Genomic DNA, 7,538 nt, shown 5'->3' with positions numbered 1-7,538 from the left:
GTGGCTTGTGTGTGCTAGACGTGTACACACTTCAAGAAGACAAATGTGCAGGACATGAGGGACAAACTACTTCTGAAAAATGACTGGACCTGGAATATCTGCATTCTTAACATGTTATACTTTTGCAAATACACACAGTCTGACTTTTGTGTTATCTTGTATGTTCAGCTGTTTCCACATCAAGCACAAACAGTGATGTACTGAAGTGTGGACTGAAGGTGCAGAAGTCGCATTTGGGATTGCAATGGCTCTTTGGGTGTTGGGTGTAATCACTTAGGATTTCACTGCATTTCTCTTTTTGGTGCCAGCTTTGAAGCAAGATATCTCGATTGAACTTGTTTTACCCATACCTTTATGTCCCTTACTATATGTTTTGATTTTGAACTAGCATGATGAGATCATGTGCATCTTTCTTCTTCTTTTCACTTTAATTTTCCCCACCTTTTCCTGTATTGATTATGTATTTCATCCCCCCTCCTTCCTCCCACTGTTGTTTTGCTTTAGATGAAAGACTAGGGCTGTGGTGCGCACAGTGCTTAAAGCTAAAATCAGCAAATAGTTATCTTTCAAATGTTTTCCTGATGGACTGTGGAAAGAATGAACAGAGAATGCATAATTAATCTTGGTTATCTTACAGAAAACCTTGTTTAACCTCTTATGTTTTAGACTTACTTATACTTAAGTGTTGAGCGGTGTTTTTGGTTGCAATGTGGTTATAAAATGGATAAATGAAAGTGGAAGATGATATATTTTGTTTCTTTTGCTTTTTGGTTCTGCTTTCCAAGTCTTTCTTTTATTGAGAAAAGAAATAAACAGGATTAGACCAAAAAAAACAACCTATTGTATTTACTTATTTACTATTACTTCACAGAGTTGAGCATTTAATTTTTTTTCTCCTGTTTGTAATTTATTTTGATATGATACTCTACTACTAATTCTTTTTACATATTTGTAATATATATATTTTTAACGATTGCATCTGTGGTGTGAGAGTAACTTAAGAATCTTTCCAACATGTTGGTTCATCCTCTGAATTTTGAATGGTGATGTAAGGTCCTCTCATTCACTTATCCAGTAGGATTGTGTGCATATGTGTGTGAGATCATCCATACTTCCTAATCCAGACCATTAAGGCAGAAGCTTTTGGATACCAGTGAGTCTTGCAGTTAGTTTGCGCAGATGAATACTCTGAAAAGATGAAAAATGACTGCAATGATCAAAAGATATCATAAATGCTGGAATCGCTTACCTTTGCTTTCATTCAAACTTAACCATTACAATAGAATTTCACCTCCATATTTCAGATAGTTTCAGGTTTCTTCTCCGTCAAGGTTACTGAAGCTTAACACCAAAGCCAACTGGAGACAGAAATTATATCCCTCACACTTGTGTGCTATATTATGTCTCTAAGCCTACATTCAAACTATATGCCTGATATGACCTGACTTTGGTTTTGTTGATGGGATCCATGACGATTTAAAAATATTTTACGTTTGTCTTTTCTTAGGGCTGTGTCAGTTTTTGGTTATGCATGTGGTTTGTGTGTGTGTGTGTATATATATTTAAATTAGGACCCTATTCTTTTGTTTTTTTTCCTTTAAACATATTTAAAAATACATTTTAACAATATAGAGATGAAAGTAGTATAACTAAGCATTAAAACTGGAGAATACTTTTTAATTTTTATTTTTTTAATATTATTGTGGCACTAGTGACCTTTATTGGGAAAGTAGGTGGACGGAAAATGTGTAGAGAGAAGACATGCAGCAAACGGCAATATGCCAGGACTTGAACCCACACTGCCTGCACAAGGTGCTGGTCTCTATAAATGGTACTCGCTCAACCCCCTGAGCTATCTGGGGCTCCAAGAATGAATTGATTTCAACACTTAATTACAAAAGCCCTACATGTAGTCCCACTTAAAATGGCTGAAATGACACACAGGTGTTTCACATCAGGTGCACCTGATTAGGACATCATTAGTCAGCTTGTTCAAGGGGCTTCCCTATTGAAACCTCAGGCGGTTTGTTAGGTGTGTTCTTGTTGAAGTGAGAGTGAACACCATGGTGAGATCAAAAGAGTTGTGTGTGTGTGGCCATCAGAGAGAAGATTGTAACAACGTACGAGTCTGGTAAGACATTTAAAATCATCTCCAAAGACTTTGGTCATTCTACTGCCTGGAAAATAGTCTGCAACTTTCATAGGAGTTGAGCAAGCCCCAGATCTTTGCTCTCAGAGAGTAGACAAAGACCAGAGAGAACATTTTTATCATAAAGGATTCCAGGAAAAACCTTAATAGCAGCTGTAAAGCATGGAGGTGGAAGTGTCATGGTTTGGGAATGCTTTGCTACAGCTCACCAAATGTAAAAAATAAATGGAATAAAGTAAATCCACGTTGTGATGCTGTGGGCTGTACACGCAGGAAACCCCCCAAACATCTCACAGCTGAACTGAAATAATTCTGCTTTGAGGAGAGGCGCAAACCTTCCTTAGACCAATTTCGGAGACTGGAAAATGGCTTCAAGAGGCATCTCACTGAAGTTATGTCAGTCAAAGTGGTTAACACTAGCTATTATGGGATAGGGCGTCCTAACTTTTCTTTAGAAGATGCTTTTTTTTTTTTTTTCATCTTTTGTTTTAATGAATGAAACAAGGTTGATTTTTGTTGTTTACTATGCAATTAAACCCCTTTTTAATTTTAAAAGATACATTTAAGAAGATTAGACATTGATATGTGAACATTTCTTAATAAAGAACTGAATATTTATTGGGGTGTACTAATCTTTTCACATGTCTGTCCTGGCTAGCCTCCAGACACACCTCAGGCAAAAACATGACCAAGAGACTGAAATACCACGCTGATTCGAACATTGCTTAGTTTAACGAAGTCTACATCAGTAGTTTGTGCACGCTGATGAGAAATGGGCTACTGGAACAAAAGGTGTGGACCAGAGAGGGCAATATCGGTCTGTGGGAATGCTACTGTAGGAACCCCGGTGAGAGAGGTTATATGCAGAGGACTTAGGATTTTTGGATACTTTGAAACTCAAGGATGAAATGACAAAGATCCAGGAGATGACCCCGACTGATGTCCAGCTATGTTAATGTCTAAGGCAACAGAAATTCATTGAGAGGCAAGAAGAGATGGAGGAGGAACCGTCATGGATAGAGAATCCCATGCATGATTGGCTAACTGAAGAAGTGGGTGGAAAAGGTTGGCCTGAAGGAAAGCATGGAGGTATTAATCACAGCAGCACGATAACAGGCCTTGAGCTCAAGAGCGAGGCTGGCCAGGGCTCTACAACTCCAAACAAGAGTCCAGCGGCAGACTGTGCAAAGAATTCCAGAGACAATCTAGTGGGATATGTAAGATGCTGAAAGGTAAGGCATACAGTACGTGGAACGCCACAAGCATGTAGCCGGAATAGTGTACTGGATCATGTGTATTGAGTATCAGTTTTTAAGTAATAAATAAAAATGTAAAAAAACCAATGGGATATGCCTCCAAGAGTCCCATGTCCATAATGGTGATTGAAAAGGCAAAAATCCTGTGAGACTTCAATATCCAGACTGGAAAATTGGTGAAGGCAAGCCAACCACAGCTTATAGTGGTCGGCATACTTTAGAAGAGAGCAGCAGGGATGAATCTAGCCAATGTTATCACAGCAACAAAATGTTGATAGGAGAAATAAAAAACATGTAGAAGGTGAAGGCAACAGTTGTAATTGGAGCATTTGGAGCTCCAACCTTCAAGCTGGAAGAGATACCAGGGATACCATCAGCAGCAGAGGGTGCAGGCCTAGGAACAGTAAAGGTGTGTAGGACTCTGGCAGAGGACCCAGGCTCGAAGAGGCTACTGCCCACGGAGGAATGAAGTATAATCCGATCTCTGATCAATCACTTACATTACATATTGCAAGTGGTTGGAGCTGATCTGTGTATCCTTGTTGACATACCATAAAACACATGGTTGCTATAGTAACCTAGATACATATAATGGATATAAGGTAAGGCTAGCTATCTGAGGACTTCCCCATCCCTTCTTTCACTCGTGTAGAATAGTCATTATGCTATATGGCAAATGATAAAAAGGACAATTGGATGGATATACTGTACGTCTATGTACATCGGATTGGTTTGGAAAAATCCTATTTTTTGTGGATTTATCTGCTACTTTGTAATAGGTTTGTCAACAAAGCTATCTAAACACAATCTGGTGATCCTAAAAACAGGATTTCAGCTTCCAGCACCAGCCCGAATGCTAAGAGCTGCATAACTAAAGGGAGAGAAAAGAAGAAGGAAAAAGAAATACTGAATAAAAGGTCAAAAGGTGTTTTGTACAGAATGTGCCACAAGACTGAAAAGACAATATTGAGTTGTGAGACCCTTTGTTTGAGACACCTGCTTATTTCTCTTTATGTATGAATGTTGCTGTTTTTCACTGTTTACTGGAAAATGCTTTATAGTAATACTAAACTTGTAATATTTCAAGTTCCTGCCTCTGGTGTTTTTAAAGCTCCCTATTTATTTTGGCTGACAGTGTCTACACACCCCTTCGTGTTTTATATCGTCTTGATTGTATTCTGTTAATATGAAGACCGGTGCCAGAACAGGGTGGGAACACGGCATGTGAGTTCGGTGTTTGCAGGAGGCTGCCCGGTGTTACAGAGGGATTTGAGGGATAAGATGTTGTGGCCAGAGGTAAGTAATCTCCTTAGAGCTCAACAAACGAGGAAGCCTGCCATTCTTTCTGCCTTGATTGGCTACCAGCAGCTTTATGCACCATCCATGTATTGAATATTGCCTTGTTAAAGGCTTTGTCCCAAGCTTCTCTTTCTGAGCCTTCACTTCACACACACACACACACACACACCTCTATTTTACTGCAAAAGTAGGGAAATCAATGGGGTGTTGGGTTTTCGCTTCAAAAACCAGGCACTGGTTTGAATCTGAGGATGGAGTCAAAGAAATATCTCATAGATGCAGTAAATGCTCCAGAAGGTAATGCTAGAAGCGAACATTGGATCACTTTCCCTGAGAGATTCATTACAGGCAGAGTTCGTCTTACACAACGTAAAGATAAGGTCACTTATTAGTCTTATTAAATTTGATGAGCACTCAGCAGTGTGAAAGCATGTCCCTAATTACATCGGCTGCATCACATCCTGTTAAGCACAGACAATGTTCTTCATTTGATATGCACACAGTTGCATAAACTGAACAACTGACATCAGATAATGCAGCATAAGTATAATATTATCTTTCCAACATAAAATCTGTGTAGCTTGTCATGAATTTAAAGTAAAAGGTTGTCAGTGCTGGATTTATTCTTTCTCTCTGCAGGAATATGCAGAGGGCAAAAGTAAAGAAGCTGCAGAGGGAATAAGTAATAAAATAAAGTAACATAAATTGAAAATCCTGCTTAGACTATATAAAAAGTCAGTGTCTAATAGAAAAGCCAGATGTCTTTGTCAAGGTTTGCTAATTCAAATTTGAAGACAGTAATTCAGAAGTAGTTAATGTTAATGGTCCTTACATTCTTCTACTCTGGATAACAGTGTATTTAAAAGTTTCCATGTGTCACAGATGCGAGGTGGTCTGGGCAGGGGAAAAGGACTCACTCACTGCATCAGTAAATCAGTATATACTATGACAAAGACACGCTTGTGGTCATGAATCTACTTTACTCTTTTAAAGTCAAAGTAGAGCAGAAAACAAATGTCTATTTTGAGTTTATAACATTATAGAAAAATGTGTTTATATCCACCCAGCCAAAAACAAATGATTAGAACGAATGCCAATTATGTGAAATTAACTTTAACATCCTAGAAATAGAGCTGTGCGCTCTTGTCCCTGTGATGTGGATGTGCTCACCGGGGATGCTGGCCGACATCATCATGGGAACAAACGGAGCAGAATTTTACTGAACCAAATTGATGCAAAATCTCTGCTGTAGACGGTATTGTGGACTGAATATTGTTAAATTGTGGAACTTCCGTGAAGGTGGCGAGCATGTCCTCCCTACGGCAGTGTTGGCGCAGTGTTGGCTTTTACAGAAGAGGATTATCAGTACAGCTCTGATAAACTAGCGGCAATGCATCTGCTTATTGCAGCTGTCTCTAGTGAGCCAGATGGAAAAACAAAACCAACAAAAAAAACAAGCTAGTTGATCAACCTTCCATCATTTTGGCTCTAAACAAAATCCATCTACCTTACAGTCCTGACAAAAGTTAGCTGACTTTCCTAACTTTACTTCTCTGAGGAGGTACAGCCTCAAACCTCCACGGTTCTACACTCTTTACAACAATAACATACTGTGTAGCTCAGTAAGTTGCGTTTTTTCCAGTCTCTTGACAACCACATTGCAATATCGTTTAGGCTCTTGAATCCACCGGGCAGGAATCTGATTCACTGAGCTGCTGCGTAGCTCCTGCAATATCTGTGCTGCTGTATTTTAACTTCAACTTCATTCTTTACAAAACTAATCCAGTTCCTCAATTATTCATTTGATTTTGAACCAGGGATGCTTCAGTCCTATTCAGGGTGGGATCTGAAGTCCAGCCGCTGTTAAGCAGAGCTGGGTTATACTTTGCCAATTTAAATGGGACCTATTATGAAAAACACGTTTTTTCTTGTTTTAACATATATATAGTGGTCCCCCCTCACCCTGCCAACACAGGAAAGATGAAATCCCATGAATTTCTGCAAGGTCTGCCCCGCTGAATCTTCCAGTGTCATGTGACTTCTACGAGCCGTTCAGAATCTGCTCCTGTCCTTACGTAACGACAGGAGCAGATTTCCATAGGTCGGCCTCCGCTGCTGAAACCACGCCCACAACTCTCTCCGCCGCCCGGAGCTGCCGCCATTGTTCAGAAGCGGTGGCTGTTTGAGCAACGAAGGGACAGTAAAAATTAGATTTGCATCAACATTTACCCTCATAAAAGGATCAGTTCCCACAGTACGGACCCGGCAACTGCACACGAGTCAGCGGTAAGTGACGCTAATTTTTTATGTTATTTATATTTGTCTACAAGTATGATCTTTGCATGGGCTAAGTATGTAGCTTAGCTCCGGAGCACAGAGGCCACACACCGGGGGGTTGTGAACATTCAGTGTTGTGATTTCTTTACAGTTAACATGATTCATTTGTCTTGTAACCAGTGGTGTAAAGTAACGAAGTACAAGTACTTCGTTATTGTACTTAAGTAAGATTTTTGAGAATTTGTACTTTTATTGATACTTTCATTTTTCTGTACTTTTACTTTTACTTCGTTACATTTTCAAGGAAAAAATCGTACTTTTAATCCGCTATATTTGAAATTGGACACGTCGTTACTCGCTACAAATTACCTGTCAGTGGGGCCACTGGGGTACAGCAGCAGTGATGAGCAAAGGGAGAAATTAAAATGGGGTAATGGAAACAAACGCTAAAGGGGTCAGAATAATATCACCATTATTTAGAGTTGTAAGCAAATTCTTGGATTCTTCATTTCTTTGCAATCCTTTTGAAAATAATTTTGTACTTTGAATTTTGTACT

Source organism: Cololabis saira, chromosome 2 (assembly GCF_033807715.1).
Source record: "Cololabis saira isolate AMF1-May2022 chromosome 2, fColSai1.1, whole genome shotgun sequence".
Lineage (NCBI taxonomy): Eukaryota > Metazoa > Chordata > Actinopteri > Beloniformes > Belonidae > Cololabis > Cololabis saira.
Note: the sequence above shows the minus strand (reverse complement) of the source record.